The 15,523-nt window shown below is 43.9% G+C and overlaps 1 protein-coding gene across 3 annotated transcripts in view; it reads left to right on the plus strand.

Annotated features, from left to right (window-relative positions):
- Nucleotides 1-15,523, plus strand: part of LOC141110908 (carbonic anhydrase-related protein 10-like) — a 967,215-nt gene that overhangs the window by 341,620 nt on the left and 610,072 nt on the right. The window lies entirely within an intron of this gene.

A 15,523-nucleotide genomic window follows, 5' to 3' on the forward strand; every position in this document is an offset into this window, starting at 1 on the left:
CAATAGATCTGAGCAGTATAAACTAATAGGATAGGACTGATAGGAGGGACTTTTTATAAGTTTATACTGCTCAGGTCTATTGCTGTCCTATTCCATCTGGACAGAGGCACACAATAGCGCCTGATGTTTTCTTTTTTTCATTTTTTATTTATTTTTTAATTTTTCTTTCTTGGCAAATCATTTTTTGTGATTTAGTCCTGCCTGTTTGAATTTACTAATTTTAGCCCAGTATCTTTGCTGTGTGGGCTTTTTTATATATTTTTTTAAATAAAGTGTTTATACTTTATTACGCCATGGAAGCTTTTTCTTTCTTTTTGAATATATGAGTGGAAGCAACGCCTCTATGGATGGGAAAAAAATATAGGAGTTATCCAGCCTAATATACAACAGCTAGAAGGTACAGGAGCATTTCCCCGACGTGGGGTCTGTGGAGCTGATTACAGCAATATTCACCAGATGAAGCAGCAAGTGAAGTGACCCAACATATTACACCACATGCGTTATACCCCTGGTGGGGTTCTGGAAGCTGGTGAGTAGGCAACCAACAGGGGGAGCACGAGAGTCACCTGACAAATTGATTCATCACCAAAGTCACCATTGGGAATCTGAAAATTGCCATAGTAACATCAGTATATGGACTGTCATAATATATGTTGGAAATCTAGTTGCTGGATGTTTTGAGTTCTTACTAGCTGTTTTGTTTGTATGCGATTTTAAGTTATGCCCAAAACGCATAGGGTATTAATTTAATACATATAACCTATACGCACATCACCGCATTGGTATATGGCTTTTAGCAAATGCACATAATGGAATATAGCCTCTGGCTTTTTCTCTAGATGCTGTAGAACTATCTATGTTACATGTTTGGCACACGTCCTGATGCCATGCTTACAGGATCTCCTGAGGCAGGCCAGAAAAGTCTGTGGTCATTACTGCCGGTCATACAATGCCAGTGCTTGGCTGGCTGACATTCAAAGGAAATGCAACCTGCCCACCAACTGCCTCATTTGTGACATGCCCACCAGGTGGAACTCAACTTTGGCAATGCTGCAGCGGCTGCACATGCAGCAGAGGGCCATCAATGAGTATCTGTGTGAGTATGGCACCAGGACAGGGTCAGGGGAGCTTGGCTCCTTTTCGCCATGCCAGTGGCTACTGATCAAGGATGCATGCACTATCCTGTCACCATTTGAGGAGGCCACGAGGATGGTGAGCAGCGACAATGCATGCATCAGTGATACTGTCCCTCTTGTCTTCCTGTTGGAGCACAATATTCATGGAATAATGGACAGGGCACTTGAGGCAGAACAGGAGGAAGAGGAGGACTTCCTTACCTCTCAAGGCCCCCTTTATCCAGATAGTATTCCTGCGGGCCCGCTAAAAACACAGGAAGAAGAGGAGGAGGAGGATTGTGTCAGCATGGATGTGGAGAATAACACTCAACAGCAGTCTTCAAGGGATTTAAGTCCCCAGAAACGCAAGGAGTTGTACGTGGCTGGGAGGAGGTTGTTACGGATCATGCATTCCTTAGTGACCCAGAGGACTCAGAATCGAATGCCTCTGAAAACTTACGCTGTATGGCCTCCCTGATTCTGTAAAGCCTGTGAAAGGACCCTAGGATTCGTAGTATCAAGGAGAGGGATCATTACTGACTGGCAACCCTTCTTGATCCATGTTACAAGGGTAAGGTTGCAGAACTAGATGCACTTGCTCCTCTAACCACACGCAGAATCAGGCCCCGACCGTTACAACTCTGGCAAACTGACAACACTAAAAATCTCAAGAGACATTGCCGTGCTCTTGAACGACTGTGGCGTAAATCCAAATGCCTGCAAGACTTCACCCTATATAAATCTGCCCTTCTAAAAAACAATTCCTGCCTTCATGCTGCCAAACAAGCATACTTTGTCTCTCTTATTAATTCCTTGTCATCCAGTCCCCGTCGGCTCTTCTCAACCTTTAACTCACTGCTTCGTCCCCCACCCCCTCTACTCACTAACTCACTCACTGCCCAAGAGTTTGCCAATCACTTCAAAGACTAGATTGATGCAATTCGTGAGGACACCTTCACTGTGCGTATGTCTTCCCCACCCAACATACCTTGCCTAGCAGCACATTCAACACTCTCCTCTTTTGAATTGGCTACTACTGAAGAGGTTACAAAACTTTTCTCAGATGCCCACCTAACCAATTGTCCCTTGGATCCTGTTCCCTCACAACTACTACGGTCATCCTCTTCTTCTATCCTATGCTCCCTCACTCACATCTTCAATCTCTCCCTCTCTAGTGGCATCTTCCCCTCCCCTCTAAAACATGTGCAGAACACTCCCATACTTAAAAAGCCCTCACTGGACCCTACCAACCTGAACAACTTAAGACCCATCTCATTGCTCCCATTCACCTCTAAACTTCTAGAAAGCTTAGTCTACAACCGTCTTAGCTCCTACCTCAGTGAAAATGACCTTCTTGACCCCTTACAGTCTGGATTTAGCTCGCAGCACTCCACGGAAACTGCCTTACTAAAACTCACTAACGATTTACTAACTGCTAAAACCAACAGCCAGTACTCCATACTCCTACTACTTGACCTCTCTGCGGCCTTTGATACTGTTGACCACCCGCTCCTTCTCAATAAACTACATTCCCTTGGCCTCCGAGATTCTGCTCTATCCTGGCTCTCTGCCTATTTATCACAGCGCTCCTTCAGTGTCACCTACAACTCTGTCTCCTCCTTTCCATTGCCCCTTTCTGCCGGGGTCACCCAAGGTTCTGTTCTTGGAACCCTTCTCTTCTCTATCTACACCTCCTCCCTTGGTCACTTGATAACCGCCCACGGCTTCCAATACCACTTATACGCTGATGACACCCAAATCTATCTGTCTACTCCTCACCTCACTCCTTCAGTCTCCTCTTGCATTACTAACTTACTAACTGACATATCAGCATGGATGTCGCACCACTTCCTTAAACTAAATCTCTCTAAAACTGAGATATTAATATTTCCTCCCGCCCGTGCCCTCCCCTCATGCCAGGGTACTAGGTGTAATCCTAGACTCTGACTTGTCATTTCAGCCTCAAATCCAATCGTTGTCAAAAGTTTGTAGAATTCACCTCTGTAACATCTCTACAATTTGCCCCCGTTTTTTAAAAAATGAAACCACCAAGCTCCTCATTCACTACCTTGTTATCTCTCGCCTTGACTATTGCAACTCCCTTCTCATTGGCCTGCCTCTCCATAGGCTATCCCCTCTTCAGTCTATCATGAATGCTGCTGCCAGACTTATCCACTTTACCAACCGCTCAGTGTATGTCAACCCTCTCCTCCAATCCCTACACTGGCTCCCAATCACCCAGCAAGTTAAATTCAAAATACTAACCACGACATACAAAGCCTTTCACAACTCTGCCCCGAGCTACATCACCAATTTTGTCTCCAAATATCACCCAAATCAACCTCTCCGCTCTTCTCAAGACCTCCTGCTCTCAAGCTTTCTCATCTCCTCCTCCCATGCTCATCTCCAGGATTTCTCCAGAGCCTCTCCCATCCTCTGGAACTCGCTACCTCCATCTATCCAGCTATCCCCTACTCTTGCTACCTTCAAGCGATCCCTGAAAACTCATCTCTTCAGGAAAGCCTATCACGTCTCCAACTAATCTTTTTTCACTTCCATCAGCTCATTCCCCACAGTTACAACCATTTGTACCACCTGCCCCACCACATTAGATTGTAAGCTCTTCTGAGCAGGGCCCTCTTAATCCTCTTGTATTTTATTGTATTATAACTGTATTGTCTCCCTTTTATATTGTAAAGTGCTGCCTAAACTGTTGGCGCTATATAAATCCTGTATAATAATAATAATAACTCATCCTGCCTTCACAGAGGGAGCAGAGGATGAAACATCTTCAGGAGGCCTTGAAGAAAGGTTTGTGCAATGCATTTCTAGACCCTGGGAGGTTACAATTTCTTGGTGCTGGACAACATGTTGCTGAAGCTTCGTTCAGTCAGAGGAAGAGCGGTGTAGAAGGTGGCCGGCTGACTGATGCCTTTAGACAATTTTTCAGTCCTCAGCGCCAAGGTCTGATGGGTTCAAGCAACCATTGCCAGTGTCTGCATTACATGATGCAGGAATATCTAGGGGCAAGAGCAGACTTGGAGACCTTTCCAAAAGAGCATCCACTGGGTTACTGGGTCTTGAGGATGGACCACTTGCAAGAACTTGCTCAATATGCAATTGAGCTTCTGGCCTGTCCTGCATCCAGTGTTCTTTCTGAATGCACATTCAGTGCTGCTGGAGGATTTGGAACAGATCATAGAGTGTGCCTGTCCACAGACTCCGTTGATAGGCTCACATTCATAAAAATGAATCAGTCTTGGATCAGCAGCTATCAAGCACCTGATGCTGATGTAACTGATTGATTTTTCTATGGATGTGGGATCCCTTGAAGACTGCCTATGCTGAGTGACTATCCTATTCTTCCTCAATCTTGATGATGCTAGCTTCCAACAATATTTTTGGTTTAGGGCACCACTACCACTGCCTAAGGCCCAATTTTTCTGCCCCTGTTTAACAGGGGCTTGTAATTACAATTTTTGATCTAATATTTCACAGCAGGGCCCATTCCTGCGTCCAGCAAGAGTATCTGTGAGGGTTTACAGTGTTGTGGCACCACCACCACCAACCAAGGCCCAATTTTTCTGCCCCTGTTTAACAGGGGCATGTAATTATAATTTTTGATCTAATATTTCACAGCAGGGCCCATTCCTGCACCCAACAAGAGTATCTGTGAGGGGTTACGGTGTTGTGGCACCACCACCACCCAAGGCCCAATTTTTCTGCCCCTGCTTAACAGGGGCATGTAATTACAATTTTTGATCTAATATTTCACAGCAGGGCCCCTTTCTGCACCCACCAAGAGTAACTGTGAGGGCTTACAGTGTTGTGACACTGCCATCATCACCACCAAAGACCAAATTTTTCTGCCCCTGTTTAACAGGGGCATGTAATTACAATTTTTGATATAGTATTTCACAGCAGGGCCCCTTCCTGCGCTCATCAAGAGTAACTGTGAGGGCTTACAGTGTTCTGGTACCACAAACACCTAAGGCCCAATTTTCTGCAGAGTATATAGGGCAGGCCGGTTAGTATATATACTTCTGTTCAGAGTATATAGTACCTGGGGGGCCCCCACACCATTTTTTTTTTTTTGGGTGCAGGGTTCCCCTTAATATCCATACCAGACTCAAAGGGACTGGTAATGGGCTGGGGGGGGCCATGCCGTTTTTCTCAATGATTTTCATCTATATTGCCGCGACCCGACAATACAATACAGCCGCAAGCAGTTTTAAATGACTTTTTTTTAAAAAGGCTTTTAAAAATAAATAGAAGAAAATTTCCTTTAACCACTTCCCGACTGCCGCACGACTATGTACGTCCTAAGTTTGAAGGGGTATATCGTTGTTATGGCAGCAGCTAGCTGCCATAACCCCGGTATCCCCGTTTTCGTGCGGCGGCCGGCTTTCAGATGAAAGTGGTCCCTGTGGCGGATTCGCCGCGAGATCACTTTTATTGGTGGCGGGAGAGGGGCCCCCCCCTCCCACCGCAATCCGGTGCCCTCCGCCGCTTACCGGAGCCGTCGGTAGCGGCGGAGGCGATCGCGTCCTGTGCCGTTGTGTGTCTGGAGACGAGTGAGGCCAAGATGGCGCTCACTCGTCTCCATGACACTGCTGGGCGGAAGCGATGTCAAAACGTCACTTCCGTCCACGCCTCTTAAAGGCATATTTTTTCAAATGTCATTTTTCTAAATGACTTTTTTTTTTTTTTATTGAATTTTAGTGTAAATATGAGATCTGAGGTCTTTTTGACCCCAGATCTCAATATTTAAGAGGTCCTGCTATGCTTTTTTCTATTACAAGGGATGTTTACATTCCTTGTAATAGAAATAAAAGTGACACAATTTTTTTTTTAAACAGTGTAAAAATAAATAAAATATTGTAAAATAAATAATAAAAATAAAAAAAAAAAATTTTTAAAACCCCCCTGTCCCGACGAGCTCGCGCGCAGAAGTGAACGCATACGAGAGTAGCGCCCGCATATGAAAACGGTGGTCAAACCACACATGTGAGGTATCGCCGCGACCGGTAGAGCGAGTGCAATAATTCTAGTCCTAGACCTCCTCTGTAGCGCAAAATATGCAACCTGTAGAATTTTTTAAACGTCGCCTATGGAGATTTTTGAGGGTAAAAGTTTGACGCTATTCCACGAGCGGGCGCAATTTTCAAGCATGACATGTTGGGTATCAATTTACTTGGCGTAACATTATATTTCACAATATAAAAAAAAATTGGGATAACTTTACTGTTTTATTTTTTTATTCAAAAAAGTGTATTTTTTCCAAAAAAAGTGCGCTTATAAGACCGCAGCGCAAATACGGTGCAAAAAAAAGTATTGCAATGACCTCCATTGTATTCTCTAGGGTGTTAGAAGAAAAACCATATATAATGTTTGGGGGTTCTAAGTAATTTTCTAGCCGAAAAACCTGTTTTAAACATGTAAACACCTAAAATCCAAAACGAGGCTGGTCTTAAAGTGGTTAAGTGCACTGTGTTCGGGCGCCAGACACAGTGCTGTTCGGGCGCCAGACACAGTGCACTACGGGAAGCGCCACGTCAATGCAATCACGAGATTGCAGACGAGGCGCCTCATTTGCAGGATTTTTTCTGCTCTGTCGCGCATTCCATCCCGAACAACTTCCGCCCGTAGTATCACTGTTCTAGTTAGGAGGTTCCTTTTGGTTTCCCTGTGCCACAGGGAAACTGGAAGTGACATCTGAAGCTCCAAGGAATGCACGGCCAGAGCGGAGCTGGTAAGTAAGGCTCTAAGGCTGCAAAATATGCTTGGTACTCTCAGTCCACTCATCTGTGTTAGGAAAGCGAATGACTATTGGCTTTCCTAACACTGAACCGCCTCAGGTGCTCGGGTCTAATACCTGTCACCTGATTGGCTGAAACGACAGGCACCGCTATCGGACGCCTATGGAGGAGATGCCCAGAGGACCCCGCTTGTCGCCGTCACCTGATGCCACACAGACACAGTGTAAATGCCAGGCAGACAGCGAGCGGGCGGGGGCACACTGGCAGCATTTAATGGGCACACTGGCAGCATTTGATGGGCACACTGGCAACATATGATGGGCACACTGGCAGCATCATATGCTGCCAATGTGCCATCCGGTTCTGTAAACGGGTGTCCCTGCCCCCTCTGAAGCCTCTGGAAAGCCATGGGGAAGTCCCCGTGCATCAGAGGGGGGTGGGGTCACCCAGGAACATCACAGCATGGCCCCTCTCTCACTTATATAAGAACTGTCAAAGCGAAGACACGTCATACAGCGAGTGCCTCCCATGAAGGCGGGTCAGTCGCGGCTTGTTTTTTTTTTTTTCGGTCTGTTGGCCCCATTACCATTTCACACAAGGGGGAGGGTGGGATCTGGGGGTCCCCTTGTTGAAGGGGGCTTCCAGATTCAGATAAGCCCCCCGCCTGCAGACCCCCACAACCACCGGGCAAGGGTTGTGGGGATGAGGCCCTTGTCCCCATCAACATAGGGACAAGGTGCTTTGGGGGCTACCCCAAAGCACCCTCCCCATGTTGAGGGCATGTGGCCTGGTACAGTTCAGGAGGGGGGTGCTCTCTCGTCCCCCCCCCTCTTTTCCTGCAGCCTGCCAGGTTGCATGCTCAGATAATGGTCTGGTATGGATTTTGAGGGGGACCCCCACACCATTTTATTTTGAATTTTGGCACGGGGTTCCCCTTAATATTCATACCAGACCTGAAGGGCCTGGTATGGAATTTGGGGGGACCCCCACGCAATTTTTTTTTTTTGGTTTGGGGTTCCCCTTAATATTCATAACAGACCCAAAGGGCTTGGTAATGGACTTGGGGAATCCCATGCCTTTTTTTTCAATGACTTTTATCTGTATTGCCGGGACCGACAATCTATTAGAGCCGCGAGTACTTTTAAATGACTTTTTTTCCTTTAGAAATGTCATTTTGTGCAGGGACTGTTCTAAACACGAGAAAAATGCGCCACTTTACAGGCATACTATAGACACCCCCAGGTACGAAATTTAAAGGAATATTTCACTCTTATTGTTCCACTTTAAGCATTATTAAAATCACTGCTCCTGAGAAAATGGCCATTTTTAAAACTTTTTTTTGCATTGATACATGTCTCCTGGGGCAGGACCCGGGTCCCCAAAAACTTTTTATGACAATTACTTGCATATAAGCCTTTAAAATGAACACTTTTGATTTTTTCATGTTAATGTCCCATAGACTTTAACGGTGTTCCGGCGGCTTTCGAATTTGCCCCGAACACCGCATATTGTTCGGTGTTCTGCAGAACATCCAAACAACCAAAGTTCGGCCCTAACTTATGCTTGGGCCGAACCGTTCGCCCATCCCTAATGAAGATTTTTAAAACACTTTCATATACAGTATGTGACCACTGTAATATATCCAGATATGTTAATACATTCATAATTATCATATGTGGGAATATGATGAGTAAATACAAACTGGGTGATCAAGTGTAATACTATGTAAGCCATTGGTGTTATGGTAGAATGTTTTTTTTAATGATTTGCATAAAAAAAATTGTAATTTCGCTATGAGAGTAGCACCTAAAAATGTCTAATCCTTGGTAAATTGTTGTATTGTAGATCATTTTAGGGATGCTGACACTATAAATCTACCAATCACTTTTTGTTTGTATAAGATTGACCTGTTCTGTCACTACACTTTCTTTTTCCTTGTATCTCTTAATTGCTGATTTGTTCTCCTTCACTGTCCTACACATCTCAGTAGTGAACCATATTGATTTTGTCTGCCATATACTTTTAGTAATGTGCCTAACATACGGTATAATCTAGTTGCCACTAGTATGGTAGACTTTATTAGTGCTCACTGATTACTGCCATTTCAATATTTTTTTTTTAATAAATTCACACATTTTAGCAATTGTCCTTTTGAAATCTAAAACTATTATCAGACCAAATGCATTGGGGTCACTAGGATCCACATTTTTTCCTACTCCAACATCAGAAAGTCAATCCCCACTTGTCAGCTCTACAATAGGTCTAGAATATGATCTCCTTGGGTTTTGCTTTTTACTAACTGTTTTAGAAAAACCCTTTTCAACACATCCAGCATATCTCTGCTCCTGTTTGTAGGAGCAGTTTCAAAATGTCAGTTAAAGTCTAGCATGTTTAGGTCACCCATAATTAAAACCTCTCCCTTCATTGCTGTTTGAGTTATCTCATCAATCAGCAGGTTATCGTAATCCTCAGACTAGATCTTTTTTTTTAATGTTAGCTTTATGCTATTTTTGACATAAATAGCAATTCCGCCTTGCATCTTTCCTACTCTGTCCTTCCTGTAAAGTGTGTACCCTGGTATAGTTATATCCCAAGTCATTTGAATCTCTGAACCATGTCACTGTAATCGCAAGGAAGTCCAAGTTAACCCTAAACATAAGAGTTGTCGGCTCACGAAGCTTGTTACATAAATTATGAGCATTAGTACACATGACCTGACAAACACTGCTATCTGCTATCAGATTTTTAGTACCATAATATTTAACTGCATTAACTACCCCAATAGCAAGTCCCTTGTTTTACCTGCTGTGGACAGAAATGTTCTTTATCAATTAAATGTTTGTCCCATTTCTCAGTTTGAATGCACGTCCAAAAAACTCTTTAATTCCACACTATGTAGATCAGTACAGATAGAGTAATCTGAGGCATGTGTGAGGAATGCAGAATATCTCTTTTTCAGAGCTCAATATAAGACCACCTGTTGTCTTCATAAATAGCATAACTGAAACCTTCAGCTTTACACAGTTCATTTAACCAATGTACTTTTTGGGGGTTATTTAGCTCAAGTGAAGAGCTCACCAGTCAAAAAGTCCACACCAGTTCTGCAGTTTAAAGTGATTGTAAAGTCTTGTTTACAAAAAATAAAAATAACAAACATGTCATACTTACCTCCTCTGTGCAGTTGGTTTTGCACATACTAGGCCCTTCGAGTCTGGTATGGATTTTAAGGGGAACCCCACGCCAAACCCAAAGCCAAAATGTTTTAAAAAGGGTGTAGGGTCCCCCCAAAATTCATACCAGACCCTTATTCAAGCATGCAGCCTGGCAGGTCAGGAAAGAGGAGGGGAGAAGTGAGGGCCCCCCTTCCTGAACCATGCCAGGCCACATGCCCTCAACATGGGGGGGGGGTTGCCTCACGCAAAAAGCCTAAAAAAATAAATGAATGGGATCCCCCAGGAAATCTATACCAGACTGGACTGGGTGTGGATTTTAAGGGGGCTCTCCTTGCAAGAAAAAAATGTGTAAGGTCCCCCTAAATATCCATATCAGTTCCTTTATTCGAGCATGAATCCTGGCTGGTCAGAAAATGGGGGAATGAGTGTGCCCACCCCAAACCATACAAGGTCATAAGCCCTCAACATAGGGGATGCCTTTCCAGGATACAAGGCTCTGACTGATGGTTGTGGGGGTCTGTGGGTGGGGGACTTATCAGAATGTAGAAGCCCCCTTTAATAATGAGGCCTGGCGATATGCCCCTCATGTGAATGAATATGGGTCGCGTAGCATACCTCTACTCATTCACAAAGAAAAATATGTCACCTTTTGACACGCTCTTTCTTAAAAAAAAAATCCTTCATTGCACAACCAATCTTGACTGTACCACTAACTGAATGACAGTTTACCTGAGCTGTCATCAGCTATATAAGGAAAAAACTGGGATAGCGGTGACATCATTGCCTAAAAATGGCCAGTGGCAGTGGTGCAATATAAATACTTGCAAGTATACATCAGTAATTGTTTAAAGTACATAATAGAAAGATTTATCTGCTATTAGCATCTACCATTGATTGGCTACAGAAGAATTTTTTTTCAGGGAAGAGATTAAATTACTAATGCCCCTAGAAAAAGAGGAATATACCAAGTTGTATTGGAATGGTCATCCAGTGCCCAGGGTGAGGATGGCAAACTGAGCTCCTCCTTTTCTTCCTGGGTGGAGGAGGGGATGGGGATAATAGTGGGGTGCAAAGTGCTCCATGCCAAAATATACATAATGATTAGGGCATGCGCCGAAATAGTGTCAATGGTTGTGGTACACTGCAGTGAACCCAAAAGTATAATATGGTTCACAAATATGAGGCTAACAGGTGGTGTCACTGGAAGGAAAAAATGTCCCTTGTGTTGGTGGTGTCACTGGAAGGAAAAAATGTCCCTGCATTTGCGGTGTCACTGAAAGGTAAAAATGTCCCTGCGTCAATTGCGTTTCCAAGAGGAAAAATAGCACCCTTGTGTTGGTGGTGTCACTGGAAGGAAAAAATGTCCCTGCATTGGGGGTGTCACTGAAAAGAAAAAATGTCCCTGCGTCAATTGTGTTTCCAAGAGGAAAAATAGCACTACATCAATGTCAGTTGGGAAAATTTCCCCTGCATCGTGGTGTCTAAGTAGGGATGCTTTGGCATTTATGTCAGAGGGATGAAGGAGGAGGAGAGAGCGCTGGGAGGTGGTCTCTGTTAGGTGCTTGAAACTAAAGGTATCTATGGAGACTCTGACGGAGGAAGGGTGGTGAAGGTTTGTAAGAATAAAGGCTAAGGGGCTTTTTTTTGGGAGGTTTTGAGGAGGAGGAGGAAGGTCTTGGATTGAGTTGTCCTCTACCCTCATTGTACTCACAAGCAGCTTCTCCTTCCCATCTCTGCTCATAGGGAGACACAAAGTAGGGCAGTCTACCCTCACTCCTCGGTGGCACTTCTTGAGAGAGAGGTGTGTTCTCAGTAGGGAGCCACTCTCTCCTGCCAAGAATAGACTGCTGTTAAGGGGATGTCATTGCAGAATTCTTCTATTAAGCTATTGCTGTTAAGTGACACTTCAGCCCCTTCTGCCAGTGAGGTGCTCTCAGCATACTTCCCCCTTCACATAACAACCCTGCTCCCCGGAAACATGCCCCTTCTCTCCACCCCCAGCCTGACCAAAGGTATGGGGTACAGAATTTGGATCTTTACAACAGAATGCTGGAATATTTACAGCAATGGATCTCCTGCTGAGAAATCGGGGAATAATGAAACTTTGGATTAAATTCAATGTATTCCATAATTCTGGTCTTGTAAGGTACAATGTCCCAGTCCCATTCCACAGCAATTAAAGGTGTAAAATTATCTTTGCCAAAGGTGGTAATCCGCCACTTGTCTATGAAATAAACTGGACTTTTCCCTTGCATTCTGGGATCCCTATAATTAGCTCATTATTTCTGCGCAATCTGTTTTTCATGTCTTCTAAATGTGCAATACGACCAGTTATACTGTAGATGCTAGGTCATCTTCAATCACAGAGACATGGCCCAGTATGCATTTATGCATACTGTGTCTGACCAGAGTAATTTCCTCCTTAATCCCCTTGATTTCAGTAGTAAGGTCAAATAAGGATGTGTTACTAAGAACAGCAGTAAAAATATTTTAGAGAAGTGGGCAGCCACAAGTTGGTTAGTGTCCCCAGGACTGTGTTTAGGTGTACTCACTGCATCCTAGGCCTGCCAGCTCACAGTTGCCTCCTCAGCCACAACTTTAGAATCTGCAGTCTGTGATAGCAGCCTCAGGTGCTGAAGAGCACTGCTCCATCCTTTTAGTGCTGGTTTTGGCTAGTGTATCGATGCACTACTTCAGCCTCTGTACTGCATATTTCTCCTTCACAGGTCATTGCGGCAGAACGCCATCTTGGGAAGAGCGGCTAGCTGGGGAAAACTTATATCGGGGTGGGTGAGCGCGAAAATACCATCCCTTCTATAGAGGCACCATCCTATAAATATATGCAAATGTGTTCCTAAAAAGGTATATAGAACTGAATGGGACTTTAATTGTGCCTCTAAGAAGTATAAATAGATGAAAAACAATTAATGAGAAAATATATTATTTTATTTTATTCAGTATAAAAAACAGTTAATAATACATTTCAGTTGATATGGTTGAAATGGATTCAGGGTGTGCAAATCCCCGATTCTAACAAAGTTATGGTCTACACGTTTCGTGGACGAAGCCGCTTTGTCAGGGCCTTTGAGAATGGCACAATGTGATCACGTGTAGATTCTACAAATAAGACATCAATTAATATTGCATAGATTTATAAAGTTGCATCAGTGAGGGCTAAAATATAAAATATATATATAGACATTGGTGCATAAATTTATACAAAGGTATGTGTTTATTGCGAAATTGTTAACAATGTTTACTAAACAGATCTAGATGTTTTATAAAGTATTCAACAGACAAATATAGCTGAATTATCAGTCTACTAGGGGTGTGTATGGCGATGCTAGTCAATGTGTGAGGTTAAGCAGTGATCAATTCTTTATTGTTAAAATGTTTAAACAGGTAATGCTGTGGTTTTATATAAAAAGGAAAAGAGATTGTGTATATATATATATAAATATGAATCATATTATTCTATCAAAGAGTTTTCCTCCACTCACCCGGGAACTGTAATTGGAGGGTGCCGGCTCGGCGGGACAATGTGAGGCCTTTGTGCTTGTGGGAATACTCCAACCCCAACCCTCCTCAACCAAGAGGAAAAAGGGCAGGCCCCTATATATGCAGGTGAAAGAGCATGATAAACTAAATGTTTGAAAGATGATAATAGTTATAATAGACACCTCCAAAGACAAATGGAGGTGTCAACCACAAATGAGGAAAGCAGAACAGAGTAGATGTGAGTATGTGGGGAGTGACAGGGGAGAAACAGCAAGAAAGTGAAAACAGAGGCAAGTCAAGAAAGGTGCAAGTCATGAACTCCCTCCCCCCTCCCTCCCTCCCTTTTCCCATCCCCTCCTCTTTTCCCTTTTCCCATTTCCCCTTTCCCTCTCTTTCTTCTTTCCCCCCTCCCCCCTCCTCTCCCCCCAACCCCATCATTCTTGACTTGCCTCTGTTTTCACTTTCTTGTTGTTTCTCCCGTCACTCCCCACATACTCACATCTACTCTGTTCTGCTTTCCTCTTTGATAGAATAATATGATTCGACTGGGGCGAAACCGGCGTGCAAGGAGTATGGCCACATGAGATCGTAGCTCCTTGCCACACGGATCTTCTGGACATTATACCAGCGACTCAGGGCATCTAACAGTGGTGGTTCAGTGAGCCAGAAGGTCGGGTACATCCACAGAGCATGCCGAGGAGAAGGAGTGAGGGGAAGCAATCCGGTAAGATGACGGACTTCTATCCCCACTCAGGCTGCCCGCACAGCCAAGATGGCACAGGTGCCATGCAGAGCTCTCCCAGAGAAACACTATACAATACCACAGTGAACTGGGAGGCTGACAATGCACACAAAAATCGCCCCAAACAACTGCAGACTGCATCACAGGCCTCCTCTACTGCTAGCAGCCCTGTCAAGGCTAAACAAAGGATGACACAGAATACTGATGACAATGAGGACAGGAACACTGGTTCCTCTCTGGACGATACACTGGAGTTTCAGGATGCCTGTTATGGACTCTACTCTAAAGGACATGTTAATGTCACTTAGAAGTGCAATCCACACAGACATGCTGTAGCTCATGAAACAATGCAAATCAGAGGTGGCTGAGGTTAGTGACAGAGTAACCCATATTGAAAATAAAATGGGGGAATTTACTGAAACCTTCAAAAGTATGGTTGATGCACACAATGAACATGAAGATGACATACTTGGCTTAAAACAAAGGTTGCCGAACTCGAAGACCGTTCCAGAAGGAACAATATTAAAATAAGAGGTATTCCTGAAACAGTCAAACCTCCTGATTTAATGGCTTACTTAACCAATATCATGAAAGAAACCCTCCCTTATTTACCTTTGGAGGAACTGGTCAATTGACCATATACACAGACTTCCAAAACCGCAACATATCCCTGCCAAACTTCCTAGAGATACGATCTCTAGGATCCATTACTACAGGGTCAAAGAAAAATTAATGTACGCCACAAGGAATGCTGATAACCTCCCTCACTGCATGGAAGGGCTGTCATTCTTCACTGATCTATCTGCTCATACTATGCAGAAAAGACGCAACCTTGCAACCATAACAAAACAACTCAGAAACCACAACATACCATATCATTGGAATTACCCAGCCACCCTTATAATTACCCAAGGGAATTGTGAATTCTGTATAAATACAATAGAAGAAGGTCTAAGGCTACTGGGTAAATGGAGAATCATCAGCCAAGAACCAGAGGAGCCCAAAGCGGCACAAGATTATCCTCTATCACCCAATACCTTATTACATTTCATTTTCTGCAGTTAATGCCCTTCATTATGGTTCCAATTAACTGATCCGGAAGATCCACCTGGCCTCCAATCGGTTAGTACGAACCCTGGAATTTGCAGGACACCCACCTGCTCAGATTTCTAAGAAATCGCAATATTTTTAAAGTGCGCTTAATTCGGCGCAACTTTTATTTTTCTTCTATTTTGT

The sequence above is a fragment of the Aquarana catesbeiana genome, linkage group LG10, assembly GCF_042186555.1.
Source record: "Aquarana catesbeiana isolate 2022-GZ linkage group LG10, ASM4218655v1, whole genome shotgun sequence".
NCBI lineage: Eukaryota > Metazoa > Chordata > Amphibia > Anura > Ranidae > Aquarana > Aquarana catesbeiana.